We start from the raw sequence: 22,115 nt of genomic DNA, 5'->3' as shown, positions 1-22,115 counted from the left end.
CACCACCACCACCATCACCACCACCACCACTACCACCATCACCATCACCACCACCACCACCACCACTGCCTTAGCCAGCTCTGCAGCCATACAGGACTGAGCTTTTACCTCAATATGTCTCCAGCTTCATAGCTATCTAGAGGGAAGACAGCCTCAACCCCATACAGACTAAAGATAAACTTGTCAGACTGGATTCTGGGACTTAATGAACTCCTCTAGCCTGAGGAACACAGGGCAAATATTTAAAATGTATGTTTTACAGTCTTCTCTAAAGTATGCCTCAAAAAAGTTTAAATACAAGTTACAGAATAGAAGGGGGAAAAACCTCATAATGTCCAGGGCAGGGAACACAGTGATACCAGATCCACCAAGAGCCTTCAGTCAATAACAAAAAGACAAATAATCAGATGAATAAATGAGCAGGGGACATGAACAGGTAACTCACTGGAAAGAAAAAACAAAAACAAAGGATAAGCATATGAAAAGAGGAACCTCATTAATAATCAGGAAAATGCAAATCGAAACAACAATGAGAAAGCAATATTTGACAATCAGTTTGGAAGAGGGAAAAAAAAAAAGGCTGATGAAATCCAGGAATGGAGGAGAGAGGAAGGAACCAGCCTGGAAGGTGAGAGAGATGGTAAGTGAGAATGGCTTTGGAAATGGTGGCTGTGTGTGTGTGTATGCATATGTGTGTGTGTGTGTGTGTGTGTGTATACATGTGCATATAGAGTCCAAAGGTCAATGATGGCTAGCTTCCTTAATCACTTTCTGTCTTACTTTTTGAGGCAAGGTCTCTCACTAACTCTACTAGGCTGGCTGGCCAGCAAGTTCTAGTGATCCTCCCGTCTCTGCCTCCCCAAAGTTGGGATTATAGGCATGTGTCATCACACCCCCCATTTACACACACACTAGGTTCGAATTCAGGCACTTTACTGACCACAGCAACTTCCAGCCCTAATGGTTTCCCTTAGACTAGCGGTTCTCAACCTGTGGGTTGCAACTCCTTTAGGGGGTCTAACTACCCTTTCACAAAGGTTGCATATCATATACCCTACGTATCAGATATTTACATTATGACTCACAACAGCAGCAAATTACAAAGTAGTTATGAAGTAGCAATGAACTAACTTTATGGTTGGGGGTTGCCACAACATGAGGAACTGTATTAAAGGGTCGAAACATTAGGAGGGTTGAGAACCTCTGCCACTGACAATTCCTCTCCTCCACATCCATCTAACGGATGTGCTAACATGAGCTTGCCTGTCCACCATTGCATCTCTTCACAGGCAGCTAGAAGCTTCTTCAATGCCCATCAAAGAACACAGTATGAGAACTCTCATCACAGAAACATAGTAACCCAGAGAGCTCTAAGAACGACCCAAACATACAGAGAGTTCTAGAGACACATGACGTGAACAGCACATTATCCCATTGTTGCAAACGAGCAAATAACATCAGTATTTTGCTGTGTTCCTCTGTCTATATGGTCATCTTGATATTTTTGCAATATCTTTCTCCTTAGATGGCGAGAAAGAGATCTAAAGGGCTTCACACTAAACCATGAGCCCTGAGAATCCTTCCTTGCAACATCACTGGAATGAAAAAAAATGGACAAGGGAGGGGGGGTCCTAACTTATTAGGTGGTTGCGCTGTTTGAAAAATTGACATTTTCCTTTATCACTTAAAAGTTTGCCTTATATAGTTGTGATGGGCCATCAATACTGTCTCCGATGGCTTCCCTCCCTGCTTCCTATAACACCCTTTACCTCTGATTGCTTCCTCTCTTCAAAGCTCTTATCATCTCGACAATTTGGCTTCCTCAGTCCACAGGCTTTTTCTGGCTCTTCTCTTCTGGTGAGCCCACCCTCCCACCCACCCAACATCCATTCACTTCTTTTCCCCACTAATTCTGCTTCTTCTAGGTGCCATCTCATTTTGCTCTTACTAACAAAAGTACATCTTAAATAATACTTCCTGGGCTGGCAGGATGGTTCGGTGGGTAAAAATGCCCACCACCAAGCCTGATGACCTGAGTCTGATCCCCAGAACCCACCTAATGAAAGGAGAATATTAACTTCAGAAAGCTCTCCTCTGACCTCCGCACACACACGGTGGCACACATTATGTCCGCACACATATGTGCACGCAGCGGTTAATTAATAATCAATTAAAGACATCGCTCCCATCACTCTGACGCTAAACTCCATGCCCACTGGTTTTTGAATGCTTCCAGCTACATGTAAGAACCACTTCTCTGCAGGCTTCCATTCTGCTGCCCCATGAATTTGCCTTTCCCTTGCTCCATGCTCTCTAAGCCCCTGAACAATTCTGGGCACTGCTCCTTCAAGGGCCTGTGCCATCCTCCTCCACCTGCTTCTTGCATCCAGACTCCATTCTGTGCGTGGCTCAAAGGCGGTCCCTCCCAGGAAACATAACCTCTTACACTGCTAAGTTCTATGATTCCCTCGGTGTCTATCTAACTCATAACCACAAGGGTTGGTGTCACGTCTTGAATATTTAATGCCCCTTCGTGGGCTTAAGTTTCAGATGCTCTGTCTCTAGATGCTAATACTATTTAGAGACATTCTGGAAAAGTTGTGAGGTGAGGCCTGGCTGGAGGATGTAGGTCCCTAGGTCACCAGTGCTTAAATGTCTCTTTCCATCTTCCATCTTACCTTGTCCTTTGGTCCATATGATGATCAACTTCTAGCACACATTCCTGTAAATACCATCTGGTATGTACCACCATGCTTTCCTGCCATGATGGAATGAAACCTTCTGAAACAGTTAGTCATGCTAAGGGATAATGCTTCCACTAGATACCTCAGGCTAGCAAATTAAATCCTGGTGCTAGGAGTGGGTTACTTTTTTTTAAATAGTTGTTGGCCAGTAGGACTCCATAGGCATCCAAATACTGCAGGGTATTGCCACTGCCTTCAGTTACCCTCCTGATCTTGATGGTAAGACTCTGGTGCTGAAGACACTACATACTTGAATCATTAAACATGGAGAAATCAAACTGAAGCTAACCTTGGAGATTCAAACCTACTGGCTAGCTTTCATAGTCCTGGAAGGTGCTATCCACACTGCTGATGGAGAAAAGTCACTATCAACCTTACCTAGCTGAACCCTGACAGCTACAATAAAGGCTGGCCTGGCAAAGGATGGCCACTGGTGCAATGGCGCCATGCATGTCACTGGAGTAACCAATCACTTTCCAATTGACCTTAAGGCTTACTCTACAAGATGGAGGCCACATTTGGTAACTAGATAGGTCATAGACTTGAGTGGAGAACCAACAAGTGTTAGTCTACTAGATGGACACAGCCTTAAAACAGCCAATGAAGTAATACTATATCCACAGCTTAGTGCATCTCTCGGCCCTTGTCAGAAAAACTGCCTGTGGTAGATGGCAATTAAAACAGAGACCCATACAGGTCAATGTGCAGATAATAAGAGACTCCAGAGTGCTCATCACCAAATGAGACATCTATATTATGCCTCTCTTCCCAAGGTTCCTCAAGGATCATTGCAAAGGAGAAGCCAGAAAGAGTCTAGGAGCCAGAGGCTGTAAATGACTACGATAAAATGTTTTTATTTTATTGTAAAGCAAGGCAGCTGTATGTATAGGACAGTTGTGGCGCGATGCATGAGACTTGAGCTCAAGCCAGACAAAATCATATCTTGGAGTTTTTGAGGCGGTCAGGGACCCCTATCCCTAGCTGAGGTGCTGTTGGCGATTGATAGCTTCTGGGAGGAGGACAGTCGACTTTCTTTAATGGTGTGACTCCTAGCACGTGGACTACACCCCCAGTTATGCTCTCCCACTCAAGAGTATATAAACTAGGACTGATGGGTTGAAAGGGAAAGAAAGGAGAGGGAAACAGGTGGATGAGCGGGCAGAGAGATGGATCTGGGAGGAGCTATGGGTAGGGCTATGAATACGAGTGAAACACAGTCTATGAAATTCTCAACAAAAAAATCTTACAAATGGTATTTAAAAGTGTGAACGTCCTCAAGTTGTTATTTTATGTGCCATGGGTCACATCAGCGCAAACATCACTAGCTCACTGGGTTCATCAATGCCCATCCTGCTCTGTATGCCTTTGCTGAAGAAATGAAGGGGCTCTGGGTCCAGGAGGAGGGGAATGGTAAGAGAGGGTAAGGGGCTGGTGCATTCCTTAGCGAGAACTAAGGAAGCGATAACCAGAAAAGGCAGGGATAGTGAAGAGATATATAAAGGGGTGCAAGACTTAATACCCCTATTTGAAGGTACACTAAGTAGTGCCCCGATAGCCTACAGAGCAGAGTTGTGCTGTAGAGCGGGGTGATGGGGTGCTGACAGGGAGGACCGAGGCTGCATTTCACTGCTTCCTTTATTCCCTTGGTGGGCCCCAATCTTCAGGGTTGGCTCAGAATCCACCACCTTCCACTAGGCTGGCTCTTCCTGTGCCACACTCAAGGCACCTTGGAGAGCTCCTTCCTGCCCCTATTTACAGTTGAACATAGCATGCCTTTATGGAGTCTATAAGGAAATTTGCTCCTTTAAGGAGCAGGAGAAGGACAGCACCTGTTCTTGTTTTTTTGTTCATTATATTTCCAGATCCCAACCCAGTTCCTAACACATGGTAGATATTCCTCAAATATTCACTCAAGGAACAAAATTTAGTTAGCTGTTAGTTTAGATTCCTGCCACCCTGGAGCCCTTCCCTGAAGTCATTTCCACTTGGAAATGGACTTGGATGTCTAATCTCGTTGGCTTTTTCCACAGACCAGCTGCTTTTACAGAACTAGCAAATATTTTCATGAGGTGCCCCCAGTCCCACACCCAAGAAGCACCCATCAAATGCATGTCTCATTGATAAAGAAAAGAACTCTCCAAGAATCATTCGAGCAGATTCCCACGCGGATTGTGGTGGGCTGTGCTCTTCTGGCCTCTTTCAAGAGAACTACCCCACATTGCAATCACGTGTGCAGTCTGCTTTTATCCCAGTTAGAACCATCAGTTTACACTTGCAATGGCAAGAATGTGTATGGTCTCCAACACACTGCCAGGAGGTTGCTTCAGGCAGGGCCTGGTGGCTTCAGGGCTGTGTTCTGGGCCATCAAACCTTTGGACTCTACTTCTTTCCAGCTCAACAGTGGACCAGGAGCCACTGCCTGCCTGGCCTCCTGCCTAGGGGAGTCTGGCTCTCTGACTGGCCTTCTGATCAAAAGATCTGTGAGGAGCCTTGGCAGCCTCTAGAGCTCTTAAGTCCAGCTTGGCTCTGAAGAAGCAGAGACCATACAACTGTCTTGCTAGTTGCCTCTGCCCGTCCTGAGTTATCCACTAACAATTTTATTCAAAGTCAGTTTCCAATCTCAACAGGGCCTGATTATCTCTCTACTCGTTTTTCACCCAGGGAAAGAAAATCACTTCTTGCAACGAGGAAAAGCCTTACTTTAGGAACTGCAAAGTCCACATGGGTTCATACTTAGTAACCTGCATCGGAGGCACATCTACATTTTCCTGTTATGGTGCACCAGGCAGGTGGTACCCAAGGACTGACCCCAGCCACATCTACAGACCCGTATACAAAGATACCTGAGGAGAGGCACCACCCTCAGTGAGGTCAGTTGGAGTGATGTGGTGAAAATCATGATTGACAACTTAAGAATGAACATCCTACAGGAATAAAATATACCCAACAATGGATGCCCTAATGGGATTCAGAGTGTCTCTGCATGTTACTGCAAAAGGAAAAAGCATCCAAATGAGCCTGGAAGACACACAGAAGACATGAACAAAAATCCACAGGATGGGGAACAGAAATAAATATGGTCATCAGCACATATGTAACTGCCACCCTCCTTCACACACACCCTTGGCTCTCCTTGCCACCCTTTCAACCTGTCTCCATCTGGGATACACACAGAGGGATGGGGGAAGTGCTGAGGGATGACAAGAAACCATGTTCTGTGGAGCTTGGAATCCTGCTGCCTGGCCCTTCCATGAAAACCTCTCTGCCCACAGGCCCTGGCACAGGTGTACAGACTCTGTGTCTGTCAGCTGTCAGAGTGCGGCATGCTGAGAACAGACAGAATGTCTTGGCTGCAGAACCTGGTCATCCTGGGGCTGATGGGAACTGGGAGACATGAAGGCTGAGCCAAGTCCCAGGAGGAGGACCTGGGAGCTCAAAGTAACTAGAAGGCAAGCATTACACAACTAGGGCTCACGCTTTAGGAACGGGAACAGGAGCCCCCAAAGGACCATCTCCATGTGAGACAGGCTTGTGTTTGTCTTCTGGAACATCAAATTAGAGATGTTGTGGGAGCAATTTAATGGAGCTTGATGGGGAACACTGAAATTGATTCTGTGACCCAGGAAAGGAAAAGGAGCAGAGGAGAGGAAAGGAAAGAAGGAGAGAGGAAAGGGGGAGGAGGATTGGGGATGCAAGAGGGTCAGGAGGGGGAAAGGATGGAGGGAGGGAGAGAGGGAAAGGGTAGGAAGTTAGGAGGTGAAGAAGGAAGGAGGGAGGAGTCAGGGGTGGCAGGGAGGGAGGCACTGGTAGCATTTGGGCATCCAACAGGGCACCCTGCAGTTACCACCTTACAGATTCCATAGAAACACCTTTGCAGGAGCGATCATCTGCACAAACACCAAATTTCCAATCACTTCCCCAAGAAGGTTACAGAGTTGTTGAGCAACAGTGCCAGGGTCTATGTTTTGAAGGCTCTGCCCATACTGTGTGCCTCTCTGAAGTCTGGCCTGGGAGGAGGGCTTGATCCTAAGTACCAGAGACACACGAGCAGACCCCAGTTAGCTTTCCTTTTTTTTTTTTTTTTTTTTTTTTTTTTTTTTGTGATTTTTTTTTTTTTTAGCTTTCCTTTTTTTTTTTTTTTTTTTTTTTTATCCTTATCCTGGAAGCTGAGAGAGCTGGCCAAGCCTAGTGGGAGGAACTTGGAGAGCTACCATCTGCAGGTTTAGACCCCTTGAGGGAAGCCAGGTCATGGCCTGTCACTCAAAGATGATTCCCAACTCAGATAAGCTTCCCTCCGATCCCCATGGGCCCCAATATGTCCTTAGTAAGGGCATTATTATTCCCTCTCTGAGTCTAGGTTGATTAATCTAATTTGCACATGTGAACGAGAAGCTGCTCTGATCCGTTTAATATGTTGGGACCACATCCCAGCTCATTTGTATGGTGGGGATGGCCAACGGAGGTGGCTCCTGTCCCCTGCCTGCCTCCCTCCCGTGTCCTGCCTCCTACCAGGCAAATTCTTGCTGAGCAGGCAAATGGTGATCCATGCTGCTGCTTTTAAGTCTTAAAACCCATTAGGAGTGTATTAGCAGACGTGCTGGGAGCTCATTTGAGTAATAAAAATCTTTTTTGTGTATAGCTAATAAAACAGAAGAAAGAAAAGCAAAAGGGAGAGGTGGAAGAAAAAGGGAGGCTAGACAGCCATGATGGTTAGGATGGCAGGCTGGGGGATGGCTGCACAAACATCTGAATGGGATTCTTTTGCTTTGGCTATGTGACAGGTGATGGGTAGAAAGTTGAGTGATAGCCGGACGTGGTGGCGCACGCCTTTAATCCCAGCACTCGGGAGGCAGAGGCAGGCGGATTTCTGAGTTCGAGGCCAGCCTGGTCTACAAAGTGAGTTCCAGGACAGCCAGGGCTATACAGAGAAACCCTGTCTCGAAAAAACAAAAACAAAAAAAAAAAAAAAAAGAAAGTTGAGTGATGACCCAAAAGACATTTGCATTTCTAGCAGTGTCCATGGCTCAGCTGCAGCCCAGGAAGGTAGGAGACACATGCCATGGGCCCCTGAGGGGCAGCTCAGAAGCCCCAGCTCATCTGCATGCAAAATGGCCAGTTTTAGTGTGACCAGTTGTGGCCACATGCCCAGAAGACAGTTAACTGGTCCAGGTGGCCCTCTATCTCTATCCCTGCGCTCACCTTGCTGCTGTGCCTTTTCTAGGCTGTCCTGACTCCAGCTTGTGGGCTATAGACTCCTTCCAAGGCTGGTACAGCTCAGATCGACTTCTCTGACCCTTGGTTTGGTAGCCTCTGCTGGCTCAGGTGAAGGAGTTCAGGGCTATGAGAAGCACTTGGAAGATCAGCTATACAATAGCTATCCAATATAAAATGAAAATGCAGAACCCCCTTGTTCAAGCATGACGAAGAACTTAAAAAGCACCAGAAGAGACCACTGAACTAGTCTTGGGGAGTTGTGATACACAGCATAGGTCACATGAGCATGAATCTATCTGCAGGTAAATGTGAGGCATTCAATTATTAGCCATTCCGGGGAGGGGGGGGGTAGAGGGGCTTCCAACGCGTTGGTGTACAATTTAAGGAATTTAAAATGTACAAGTGTCACACACAGCCTGGGGTCTGACTTAATAAACACATTGAAGAAGGGACTTTGGAATGTCCTCCCCAGCACCCAGCCTCTTTGATGCTGCCTCTGGATACTGCTGACCCCAGATGTTACAGTTTCCCCTAATAGCCCATTAAGGCCCTATAAGCCAAGACTTATGTGAGTCCTTTTGTATGAATCCAGGAGAAAAGCTACAGAGAAATCCTCTTATGGATAATCCCTCTGAGAACAGGGGCTGAGACTACAAGAATGGGGAGCCAAGGAAGGAAGCAAATTAAAGGGGTTTAGCAGTGGGGAGGGTCTTTCCTGTGCTGGATGGAAAGGCACACCAATGGCTAAGATGGTTAGATGGTTTTAACACTGTTGCTTCAAGGTCTAGCTGTGTTCAGGGTCTCAATAACAAGAGCCTTGAAGACACTGGAAGAATATTCTTAACCTCTCTGAGGCCTCCTCCTAGATCTTTAAAGTTGCTTAAGGCAACTGGACAGACATCCAAAGATACTCCTACAGTCCAGTTGGTTTACAGTTAGTAAAAATAAAGAACAGAAGAAGATGGAGATGAGGATGAAGTAGAAGAAAAAGAGATACAATAAATGGTGTCCAAGAGAAGCTGGGTCTTTGTAGAACATGTCTGTAATCCCAGCTACACAGGAGGCCGAGGCGGGGGCAACTAAGAAAGGACCTACCTACCGCACAGTAAAATGTGGGAAAGATGGCCGAGTAGGTGGCCTGCCTAGCATGTATAAAGCTGAGCTCAGTGGAAGACATAGAAGTAGGGGAGGGGACAAGAGAATAATGTTGGTAAATGCTGTTTGTTGTTACATAGGCATGATGGAATTCTATGTAACCATTGGGCAGCAGTGTAGGCATGATGGAATTCTGTGTAACCATTGGACAGCAGTGATAAGGGAACAACTTCTTTTTTTAAATGTCAAATAAAGACATTTACACTTTTTATTTCCCTTGATGCTTAAGGGGAAAAGCAACGATAAGAACAAATCAGGGAGTAAAGGAGGACATGTGAAGGAAGACATGTGATGGACATGTGAAGGAGGACATGTGAAGGACATGTGAAGGAGGACATGTGAAGGAGAACATGTGATGGACATGTGAAGGAGGACATGTGATGGACATGTGAAGGAGGACATGTGATGGACATGTGAAGGAGGACATGTAAAGGAGGACATGTGATAGACATGTGGAGGACATGTGAAGGACATGTGAAGGAGGACATGTGATGGACATGTGAAGGAGGACATGTGAAGGAGGATGTGAGAAGGAGGAATGTGAAGGAGGACATGTGAAGGAGGACATGTGAAGGATGACGTGTGAAGGAGGACATGGATGGACCACAAAGCAGAAAGAACAAATATAGTGTAGGTGCAGGCATAGAGAGAAGCTGACGGTCTCCACTCACAGGCTCAGACATCAGCAAACCCAGGTTTCACTACTATACTCTGAAGGTCTTCTGTGGACTTTCAGTAAGAGTCTCAGGAGGTAGAAACATGGCAGCCATAGATAAATGGGAACATCAGAGGGAGACCTAGCACCATCAAAAGGAGAGGAGGGAACTGGAGAGATGTCTCAGCAGATGCTGGCTGCTCTTCCAGAGGATCTGGGTTCAATTCCCAGCATCCACACAGTTGATCACAATCACCTGTAACTCCAGAGCCAGGGGATCTGATGCCTCTTCTGTCCTCCACAGGCACTTCATATAGTGTGTAGCCATGCAGAAAGGCAAAACACCCATAAATGTATAGCAATAATAAATCATGAAAAGAATGTTTTAAAGGTGAGGAGTCGGTAGAGGCTATGATGCTCCTCCCCCCATCAACTGCTCTGGGCCAGCCTCTGTTCCAGGGAAACTGCAGGGTGAGACAGTGGATGAAGAGTGTGCACCCCAAGCCACAGAGCAGCTCTGTAACCAAGGAAGCAAGACATGGTAGCTGCAAGCCAAAACCTACCCTAACCTGCACAACCTGGCCTGCAGAGCAGACCTGCTCAGTTCTTTGTTCTACAACCCAAAGGCTGATGTTTTTTCCTCAATAAACAGTTGATTCAAGGAGGAAGGGTGTGGGGAGGGAGGGGGGAGTGGGATCAAAATAAATAAGATGACTTTTAAAAAAAATACCGGGATTCTCTAGTCTTAATGAAATAGCCAATCACTTTTAAAATAATTTATTGAAAAAAAAAATAGTATCAGGTTATCAAAGAACCTTTGAGGAAGAACAACAGGTGGACTGATAGATCAGGAGAAAATGACAACCAGGAAAGTGACTGAAGGGAGAGAAAGCACAGGGGAGGAGCAGGAGGGCGAGGAGGAGGGAGAAGAAGAAAGGAGGGAAGAGGGTCGAGGAGGATGGGGGTGGGGGATCAATCAGACAAACCCGAATACTCAAGCCAGAACCTGGGCATTGTCGGCAAGCTTGGGGAAATTAAATAAGCAAGTAGAGTAGATCAAATCTATGGATACAGTGTTAATGAGGAGCACAGATAGGAAGTATTGACAAGAGAGGATCAACACATCCATAGAGAAAAAATATAGGAAGATATAATCAATGAAAATATCCTGGAAATAGAGAATGCTGAATCTCAAGATCAAAGGGGCTCAGATCTCCAAAAATCTTATATATATATATAGCCATCACCTTCAAGCTATACCCTTATGAAGCCCCTGAACTTTGAGAGGGAAAGGATGAACCACCCAGGCATCCAGGCAGAAAACCCATGATAAACAAGAAAGAAATAATGCTAGCAGGCCTCACTCAGATCAATCTGCGCAAGCTCAGAGAGAATTACAGCCAAAGAACTGCAGCCTCCTCGCTGAAGTTGTCATTTAAGTATTTAGACAACAGGCGGACATTCCCAGGCATGTACGGATTTTGAGAATACAACACCCATGAGACAGTGAACTTCAGTGGAACCAGAGATCAATCAAAATGCAGAACTCTTGAATACAAAATACATAGCAAAAAGGTGGATGCTGACTGGTCAGTCTTAATTGAATATGGAGCTAAGATTCCACATGATGAGGACGGCTCACAGGACAGTGGCTCAGTGGCTGCTACCATGCCTGATGACCCAAGTTTGTCCCCTGGGTCTCACGTGGTAGAAGATGAGAAAAACTGATTCGCAAGTGTCCTCTGAGGCCCATAGATGTGCCATGGTACACACGTACCCACATGCTCGTATCCACATAGGAGCCAATGAAATAAGGGTAAGCACAAGCACGCACCTTAAATTCTAGCACGTGGGAGCCAGGGGCAGGTGGATCTCAGTGAGTTCAAGGTCAGCCTGGGCTACATACTAAAATCTAGGTCAATCAAAAGTATGTGATGAGAGCCTGCCTGAAAACAGACACACAAGGGAAAGCAATAAAAAAGTTAACGAGCAGATCATCTTTCAAAATAATAATTAATGTTGCAGAAATCATCATCATAAAAATAATGAAAATAGGGCTAAGGAGATGGCTGAGTTGGTATAAAGAATATTCCAAGAAAGCATGGGGGCTGAGTTCAAGTCTACCTGCAATCCCAGTGCTGGGGCCAAGTCAGAGAGCGACCCTGCCTCAAAGGAATGATGATGGTGATGGTGATGGTGATGAATGATGATAATGGCTATATCATCTTAATGAGTTCATCAAACTTGCCTCTTGGCTTATAGGTATATTTTAGAAACTAGGTCCTATTTGTGCAAAGCTTAATGATGCCTTCAATTTTTCCTTAATTTTCTCCATCTGTTGAAATTAAGTACAATTTCCAAAAGTAAAAAAACAAAGTCGAGACCATGCAGCTATCCCATTTTTATCAGAAAGTCTTTCCTCACAGCTGTCCCAAAGACTTGATGTCTTCCCAAGGTGGCTAGATGAACAGGTTGACATGTTCCACACGCTAATGACGCTTCACTTTCCCACCATCAGAATGCTGTTTGATTACAAAACACTTTGTACTTTCATCTTTTTACCATATTGCTCCAGTGTCCATAACAGAAGTGAGTTATTTAAAAAGACTAAAATTGTTATCTACTTCTCCATGCTGATGAGGTAGCCTCCATGCCTCATCCGTAGTTCCATCAGACACCAGCTCTGAAGTTCTGGGTTCTGGGCTCCCCTAGTGTTGGGGTTTGACTATGAAATGCTCCCCATAGGTTCCTGCTGGTGGGGCTGTTTGGGGAACTGGGATTCTTTGTGGTGGGTAACAGTGATGGCTGGTGTTAATTGTTAGCTTGACAGGATCTAGATCCACCTGAGAGACAGGGCCCTGGGCATGCCTGTGGGAATTATGGTGACTGCATTAACTAGAATGGGAAGACTTGCCCACCGTGGGCGGCACCATTCCCTAGATGGGGTCCTGACCTGTGTGAGTGGAGAAAGGGAGTTGAATTCCAGCCCACATTCATCTCTCTGCTTCTTGACTGCAGATGCCATGTGACCCGAGGGACTGCCCCCAATCCACAAAGTCTGTGACTTCCCTGCAGCAATGGCCTATAACCTCTGTGAGCTAAAATAAACCTTTCCTCCCTAAGTTGTCTTTGTTGGGGTATTTTATCAGAGTAATATAAAAGTAATGAAGACAGAGACCTAGCTGGAGGAGAGAAGACACTGGGGTTAAGCCTCTCTGAGGGCTATAGGCTAGCTCTGCTTCTGGCCCAAGCTCTCTGCTTCCTTGTTGGTATCCTGAGAGCAATGGCAGCTATACATGGTTGTTACCACAGATTACCAAGCCTCTTCAGCCATCACACTTTCCCAGCCATGGTGAACTGCATCTTCTGAACTAGCAGCCCAAATGAACCCATCCTTTACAAGGTGTCGGTCACAATCAACAGGGAAATTAACCAACACATTCATCTAGTGTTCTCTTGTGCCTCACTTTCTTCATCTGTCAAATGGGGACAATAAAAGTTCACAGCAGCTACTTCAGAGAGCAGCTGTGAGGAGCAAGTCAGATAAGAATCGGAGTGGGCCAGGTCGATGCCAGTACTTAGCAAATGTTAATATTCAGAGTGGCCATCAAGTCTCTTGCATGCTAATTACAAGTGATTTGCATGCTGCCTTCTAGGCAACACATAAATTTAAATTTCCCCCATGTTCTTTGGGGAAGAGTTCCCTGATTCCCTGATTGTTGTCTTTAGGTCTTCAACAGTTGTCAGGCGGAGGTGTTATTAAACAAATAATTAGCAAAGGGCCTGATCGCACGCACGGGGATTTGGCAGCCATTCTCAAGCCCTAAATGAGCACCATTGCACAAATACACTCTTGCACCATCTGCTCCCGGCAACCACAACCTAACAAACTACATTATGTGTCTAGGCGGTAAGTCTGCAGTAGTTGCTCAGGGTCCAGGCCTTTGCAGAGGGCCACATAAGAGGGCTAAGAGCATTCCAGGGGAGGCAGGGAATGGGGACGGGCGGCTGCTTCCTCCAGCCTTTAAGAATAGACTGTCACCTCTGTGACTTTGCTCTGAGACAGGAAAAGTAAAGAAGTCAGTCAGGGCTGGAGGATGTTCCCCAACTCTTCCTGCCCCCCTCCCAGCTCCCTTTTCTCTCCCCTTCCCCCAGTGCCCAGGTCCTGGGTACATAGCGACTGGAGCTACTAGAAGCTGTGCCAAGGTCCGTGGGAACCGCAACCCCTTCTCGCCAGCAGCACTGGATTAATCTCGGAGAACAAGCACTCTGGGTTCCCAGAGGCAAAACAGGCTTTTGATTTCTATGAGCTAAGACTCCTCTGCAGGAGCGTGGTCTTGTGCCTTACTGTCATTGCTTCTTACGAGGTAACTAATAAATAATCTCCATTACACAAACCCAGCCTGCATCCATCATGCCCTGACTGCCGGCGCTGAGGGATGATCCCTAATGGGCAATCATAAGAGCTCCCATTTATTGATTGGGTGCCGAGTGCCAGGCACTGGCCGCAGCATCCTGCTTATCTTCTTCTTGGTGGGAAGATCTGGCCCCTCCTCTGCCTGGCAAACCTGGTTTAAGCTCCCTCTATGGGAATATACCCAGATCCAGTACCTCATGGAAGGGGGGAGGGGTCTCACACACCTGCACACTTCAGTGCTGGCAGGAGTGGTCAACATCTGGTGGAGACTGGTTCTCAGACCGTCCTGAAGGCCAGTCCAAAGTGCACAGCTCTTGCTTTTATTTCTTCAGCATTTGTCTTGCAGTCTCCAATGAAGAACAGCCTCGTCCCAATCTCATGCGGTTCTGCACGTGTTTTCCACCAAACCACAATACCCTCCCTCCTTTCTTGCCACATGTAATTATCAGATGGGACAATTGCATTAGCTGTTTTCTCATCGCTACACACAGATCTTAGTACCTAAGGCAGACAACTTAGGGTAGGAGGGTGTGTTCTGACTCATGGGTTGGGGATACAGTCCACCGTGGTGGAGGAAGAGTGGGAGCTAGGGTGGGAGCTTGTGGGAGCCAAAGGCACATGGCTGCCAACCAGAAAGCAAGAGGCTCAGGCTAGAGGCAGGGATGGTCTATAACTGATGAACTCTGTACTCCCTGGGACCCACATCCATGAGCCCCACCTCCATCCCCAAAGATTGTACAACAGTGCTGCAGTTAGAGAGCACATGTTCCAAGCATGTGAGCCTTTAGCAGACATTCCACATTCTAACCACTATATTGTCTTGTTCCCTCCCAGTCCCCTGTGATTTTCTCTGAGGTGGTTTCATGATTCCAAAGTCGTGGCCAATACCAGGTTTGCCATGACTTTGGAATCATAATATTGGATTAAGTGCAATTTTTATCCTTTTTTTTTTTTTCTAGGATCACATAAGCCAAAGATCCCAGGAACCTCCTTGTGGGCAAATAAGAAGGACAGGGTAAAGCTATGGGGTGGACAAGGGAGAGATGCTGGATACAGCTATTCCTGAAACCGCTTACACTTGACACTAAGTTAATAGAGTCTCTCTCTCGCCCATATGCCTTTGTGGTAGCTTTTTTTCTCATGCACCACGAAGAGCTGTCACAGAAGGAGGATAACGACATTTTCCCTGGAACCCCGCCAGCTCTTTGGAGCACTGGGAGCCCCAGCTTTATCTGGTAATCAAGGGTTTCCTTGCCAGCCTCATTCTTTGAGTATCTACCATATTTCCTTGATTTGAGCACACTTTCAATAATGACACGTGCTGTCAATTTAATTAGAGCTTTTCTGCAAGGAGAAAAAAAAAAAAGCAGTGGAACCCAGGCTATAGTTGTTGATTATAAGACATTTCAATATCTCAAGGGTTAATCCATCAAAGATCTGGGAGGGCAGGAAGCGCATATTGAAATCAGGGAGGAATGGGTTTCCCCCAGGGAGTCTTGGAGGAGCAGATGGTGCGAAGTAGGGTCCAGGTCCTCCTGCGGCCTCTTCAAATGCCATCATAATTTCATCCAATTGATCAGCTCCAACTGTCCCCTATGCCATGGAACATGATGTTCTGGGAGAGATTACCATGGACACCCTCAATCCTTTCAGGGTTGGGAGGGGCAGGCCAGGGCTTGCTGTCATTCATGGGTCATTTGCTGATCGCCTCTGACAGCGGTAGCCACAGAAAGACTGCAGCGGGGTACCATCTCCTACTATCTGCCGTCGATGGATGTTCATACTGATGCTGAGAATCCTGAGCTGCGTCCCCGAGCAGGGAAAATGATCTCTCAATAGGGAGGCCAATTAGATGTGAAATGGAGAAATACCCAAGTAGAAATAGAACCAGACAACGCATGTCTGCCTGGGAGACCTTCCCTGTCTCAGCCAAGAGACAGAGAGAGGGTGAGAGTCCTGCCTGGCTGGTGGCAGGGGGGTGCTCATAGCTGCTTGGGTGTTTTATGAGGTCACCTCTGAAACGAAATAAGAAGTGCCCAAGTTTTAGGAGAGGGTTTGGTCTGAGAGAAGCAGTGATGCCAAAAGGCCTCCAAGAGAGGCTGGGTAGATAACTCAGCCCTTAAAGGGCTTGCTGTATAAAAGCAAATGGATCTGGCTTTGATCCCCAGAACCTACACAAGATAGCCAGGCACAGTGGCCAGCTCTTGTAATCCCAGCATCGGAGATGTGGAGACAGGGGGCTTACTGGTCAGCTAGTCTAGACTACTTGGGGGCTTCCAGGCCAGTAAAGACCCTGCCTCCAAACAAACAAAAAACAAACAAACAAACCAGCAAAAGCTGAGAGATGACAACTGAAGTTGTTCTATGGAGCACACATGCACAGGTTGCACATGCACACATACATTCATGCAGGCACGATCACACATGTGCACACACTTGTGCACACACATGTGCATACATATGCACACATGCACAGCTTGCACACACATGTGCACATGTACACACTCACAGCTTGCACATGCACACATGTGCACATGCACACACACAGTGCTTGCACACGTGCTCACACTCCTCACACCTCATGGCTGGGGTGTCTCCTGTCTCCCTATACAGCAGATCTGTGATTCCTTCAGGAGCAGGTGTAGCCCATGCAGCCCCTGTTGCCCCTGTCACCCAGGCTCTTTCAGTGCTCCTGAATCAAGAGTGCTGGAATTTAGAAGGCAGAGCTCACAGGCCTGGTACCCTGAACCAGGAGGGTCCTGTCCTCTGGACTGCAGCCTTCCACCTCAGTGAGTCAGTCCAGCAGGGCCTTGGCTTTGTGCCTCCATTTCCTCAACTGGAGCCACAGCTCCCCTGACACCAGAATTTTCTCTGAGTCTGGCCCCCATAGACTGGGACTCCAATGGTCTGGTGAGCTCAGGATTGCTTCTCCTGTGGGTGGTACTTCTCCTCTGACACCTTAGACTAAATCACCCTGTGACTGGAGACGAGCATAGATCGTGCATACTGCTCTGGGGACCTACACTGCCCCTTCTGCCAATCCAGTGATGTCTTCTGTGACATTTGAGATCAAGGATGGAAAAAGTAACACGCATACCACCAATGTTCTCTTTCAGATGAAGGCAGACATCACTAAGTGATCTCTGCTCTCTTAATGTGACTCACGTAGACATCACCAAGTTATTCTAGTGGATCTAGGTGTGGCAATCAGTCATTCCTACCCACAACTCCCTACAAACCATAGCAACTATTGTTTTTTAAAGGGATTTTTTTTTAATGAGTGTTTCTTGGTTTTGTTTTGTTTTGGTCTTCCCTATGTGCCTATCTGTGTCCTTGTGCCTGATGCTTGTGGCCTCCAGAAGAGATGGTCAGATACCTAGGAACTGGAGTTATGCATGGCTTTGTGCCAGCGTATGTGTGCTGGAAACCAAATGTAGGTCCTCTGCAAGAGCAGCCTGTGTTCCTCATCACGGAACCATTTCTCCAGGCCAGCACCTCCACATTTGTGGTCAAGCATATTCTGAAGCCCGCTGCAGAGACAGGATCAGTGTTCCAATCCAGGTTGCCCTGGCTTTGAATGCAAGCACAGTAAGGTGAACCGTGAACTCTGAACTTTTAGAGAACAGGGCCTATTTGCCATCTTAAAAGAGAGAGAGAGAGGAAAAAAAAAAGTGTGTTGCATGAGTGCCTTCCTGAGTTCCCCTGCAGCACGTTCATGCAGTGCCCACAGAAGACAGGAGGGGGCGCTGTATCTCCAGGTGGGTGCTGGGAACCAAACCCAGGTCCTCTGAGAGAGCTAAAAGTGCTCTTAACCACTGAGCTCTCTCTCCAACCACTTTTGTTTATCATCTAATGTCTGTGTGTGACTGGGTGTGCATGTGATTACAATCAGATGCATCATGGGAAAAGGCATGGGCAGTGAACAAAGCCTTACATAACAAAGGCTTATCCATCAAAACAGAAAAGCACTTACACTCCACCCTTAGCAACCACCTCCTCCTGCACTCCCAAAAGAAAGCCCCAGACAGCGACCAGAGGATCTTGAAAAATATCCCACTGAGAGCCCACTGCCTACTTGCAAGTGGATAAATTCTGGGCCTTTGTTTTGCATCCAAATAAAATCTCTTTGTGTTTATTTTTTCAATTCTTTGAGCAAGACACCAAGAACCTAGGAAGGCTTGATCCAGATAGAGACCACGGGTAACATGAGGGATACAGAAGCACCCCAAGTTGACCCCAAGTCAGAAGAACAATTATTCCCAAGGAATAAGGGGGTGTCGTTGAGAAAGGTAAATACTGTCCATCAGCACAGACACTGAATTTCAGTCACGTGCCTGATGGCTTCTACCATGGCCAGACAGTCAACTCCCTGCTTCCAGAGGCTCCGCACCTAGTTCACAAAGAGGCAGGCCCTATGACCTACTAAAGCATGTGGGAGCTTTACCATGCAGAAGCTAAAAGATGACACCAGAATCAAAGCCCAGAATCCCATCCAAGATGCTAATGAGGAAAATGTCCTGTGCAGCCTGAGGCTCCCCAGTTCTCTCTGGGACACAGATGCTCCGGAGATTCAGACTGGACCTTGGTGTCATGGAGATGCCCTTTGTGGCGAGACCACCCGAAGCATCTTCTTGGTCCACAGGAAGCACTCATTCAGTGTTTGAGTGACACCTCCCTCCACCCCCCACCCCCCCACCCTGTCCTCTGCGGAACATTCACTTGGCTCTTAGAGAGAACTCAAACCTTAAGAAGCAGTCACCAAGTCCCCGGGGAGCACTCCTTGGTCCCGGGAAGCATTGTTTCAGTCCTCAGTGAGTACTTGCTTCAGCGTTCAAGGAGCACTCTTTTGGCACTGCAGAAGTTCTCATTCAGTCTTTAGGGAGGACTCCCTGGACCATAGGAAGCACACCCTCAGCTCTCAGGGAGCACTCTGGTATATGCTCAGTGAATAAAATATGAATCGGGGCTGTGCTCTAGTGTGACACTTCTGCTGGATTTCCCACAGAGGCTTGAATGGTTCAACCCCACCCCCACCCCATGTCTGACCAGGCCTCTTCTGACCCCTGCGAGTGAAGACCTTCCTACCTCTCCCCCCCCTTCGCAAATTGTTATACCCTTGTTCAAAGATGTCACTATGTGGTGCTGGGAGTGTAGGGGAAAATGTTTAGATATTGCTGGGAAGAACATTAATCTTTTGGGAAAGCAATTTGAAAACCACATTCCAAAAGTCTTTGAAATTGTCGTGCCTGTATGCATTTATGCTAAGGAAATAATCAGATGCAACTCAATGATTTATGTATAGAAATTTTTCATTGAAGCATTATCTATCAGGGAAAATGTGGAAACAAACTAAATTTTAAACACAGGGGACTGCTTAAATAATTACAGTAATATAAATACTATAAATATATGGAAGTGTTTTATATATACATATGTACATGTGAATTTCTAATTTTATGCACAGATGCGTGGAAGAACCATATATGAGTTGTAGCTATACAGGGGGTCAGAAAACAGATGGCTTTAATGTTTCACTCTTGTGACTTTGTAATTCCTCCTCCACTGCCCACCATGAATGTGTGCCATAATTTGTTAAAGGGAAGACAAGGGAAGGAGGTGTTGGAAACCAAGGGAGGCCTGAGGGAACGTGTAAAGAGCAGGTGACATCCTGATTGAATGTGTTTGGTTGACAAGAGTGCAGCCATGTCAAGGAGCGATGCCTTCAGACCCCTAGGAAATTGTCAAAGCCTTCCTCATATGGGTCAGGCTTGGAATCGGCAAAGCTTCCTCCTCTGTCTGCATGTGAGTGTTTAAGTGTGGTTAACCAGTGGGTGTAGCTCCTTCCTCCTAGCTGTTTCCAGCCTGAAACTGCTCACCCACAGATACCTCCTAAGGATACCACCTAACCTGCTTTCCTTGTGAGGCACATAATGAATGCATTGAGGTTAGTTTGTGGGACTCCATCCGAGTGTGCATAGACCACGTGAGCCCAGCTTTTCTGTATCTGTAGGGCCAGAGCCAAGCTCTGTGGGTGACATGCCACTAAAGGATGGCTCAGAGAGTAAAGAGCTTGTACAGACGGGAGGACCTGAGTTTAGTCCCCGGAATCCAGGAAAGCAATCTGGGCATGGCAGGGAATGCCTATCTTGGGAACACCTGTAATACCAGCTCTGGCAGGGAGAGGCAGAAGATGGCTGAGGCTTGCTGGCCAATCAACCCAGTAGAACTGGCAAGTTTCAGGTCAATGAAAAACCATGTATACACACACACACACACACACACACACACACACACACACACGAGGGAGAGATAGAGGGAGGGATGGAGAAGAGGGAGGGAGAGAGGGAAGGAGGGAAAGACAGAGAGGAGAGATGAAGAAGAGGAGGAGGCAGAGAGGGAAAGAAGGAGGGAGGGAGAGAGGGAGGGAGAAAAGAAACAAAGCCCACAGCTGCACATGCTGTTTAGTGTCTCACACACATCTCTTTCCACGTTGCCCATGCTCAGCCTTCCATTGCCAAGGAGGAAGATCCAGCAAGCATCGGTTTCAAAAGTTATTCCCCACCCTCGCACTGGTTCCAAATACCCATGCTTCAGTGGTGCCATATTGCCTCCTGTCATCCAAAGCACGGTGGCAGGGCAGAAGCCCCTGAGAGTCAAGGTGAAGAAATGCCAGGCTAAAACGCTAAGAAAATGGCCTGGGTTCTGTCAGTGATGTCAGTGGACTTTGACTACCTGAGGTCCATCTCTGGTGGTCAGCCACAGGGATCAAGCCCTGTCCTACCGTCTTTGAAGAACTCACCAGAAAACAGTCAGCATCGAATGGCTGTCCTGTCTCACCACGTAGACGGGCAGCCTCTAACAAAGATGAATCTTAATAAGAATAAAAGTGGAAGCCGGGTGTGGTGGNGCACNCCTTTAATCCCAGCACTCNGGAGGCAGAGGCAGGCNGATTTCTGAGTTCGAGGCCAGTCTACAAAGTGAGTTCCAGGACAGCCAGGGCTATACAGAGAAACCCTGTTTCGAAAAACCAAAAAAAAAAAAAAAAAAAAAAAAAAAAAAAAAAAAAAAAGAATAAAAGTGGAGCACTAAGACATTTGCATATTCATATCTTCATTTACTTGTTAAATATTTATTTATATTTAAATGTGTGGTTATCTGTTTTAGTAGACTGGCAGCTTGGGCAGGACCCACACTGCTCACAAGCTTTTCTGGTGCCCTTTGAATGCCTTGTAGGTAGCCAGTGGTATTCATTCACTGTGAATGAATGCATAAAAGAAAGAACGAATGATTGGTTCAAGTCCTTACTGCTCTTCTCTCTTTGGCCTACCTGAGGATGACTGATATGACTACCTGGGTTTCTCAGCCAGCCCTCTCATCCCCAAACACACAGGTTGCCACTAGCAACCTGCTTTGAAGAAGGGGTCCTGCCTCCTCCTCAGCCCACACCACCCTCCCTCAGGACTTTGCTGCCCCTCCCCCAACCTCTGCTTTTCTCTACGCCCTTTCTTGCTTTAGATCCAGCCATGGTACAGCAGCTCAAAACTACAGCCAGGGCACAGGGCCCACCTCTTCTCTTAGGACTCCAACGTGTCAGGAGGAGTGCCCAACCACCCCTTCTCTATGGCTCACCCTAACTTCAGACTTAATCCCCACATCCTGCTGAGTCAGGAGGGTGGGGAGGAGGGGGCGCATTCCACCATGGTGATTCCTGCTCCTCTTGAGTGACTGGCCAAAGTGGAATTCCCAGGTATTAGGTGGGGTCCATTATTCTGCTCTGCTGACTGGGTTGTGTACTGCTCTGTGCCCTCTTCTGGGAGACCAGACACAGCGCCTGCACAGCCTTCTCCCAGCATGCTCTAGTCTCTGTGGTGGCCTCCCTGAAGCTGTGGTGGCCCTCCTGGGGGCACACCTTTGATTTCTGATCCCTTCC

General features: G+C 47.0%; 1 protein-coding gene and 1 long non-coding RNA gene across 2 annotated transcripts in view; one reads left to right on the top strand and one right to left on the bottom strand.

The window, feature by feature from the left end:
* Positions 1-15,293, top strand: part of LOC110292507 — a 34,352-nt gene extending 19,059 nt beyond the window's left edge. The window contains exons 4-6 of the long non-coding RNA XR_002377724.1: positions 7,717-7,787; positions 13,924-14,135; positions 15,145-15,293. This is a non-coding gene — a long non-coding RNA (uncharacterized LOC110292507). The remainder of the gene's footprint in view (positions 1-7,716; positions 7,788-13,923; positions 14,136-15,144) is intronic.
* Positions 1-22,115, bottom strand: part of Csmd2 (CUB and Sushi multiple domains 2) — a 575,103-nt gene that overhangs the window by 406,868 nt on the left and 146,120 nt on the right. The window lies entirely within an intron of this gene.

This window comes from Mus caroli, chromosome 4 (genome assembly GCF_900094665.2).
Source record: "Mus caroli chromosome 4, CAROLI_EIJ_v1.1, whole genome shotgun sequence".
In the NCBI taxonomy this organism is placed as follows: Eukaryota; Metazoa; Chordata; class Mammalia; order Rodentia; family Muridae; genus Mus; species Mus caroli.
This window is presented reverse-complemented; position numbering and strand designations above follow the sequence as displayed.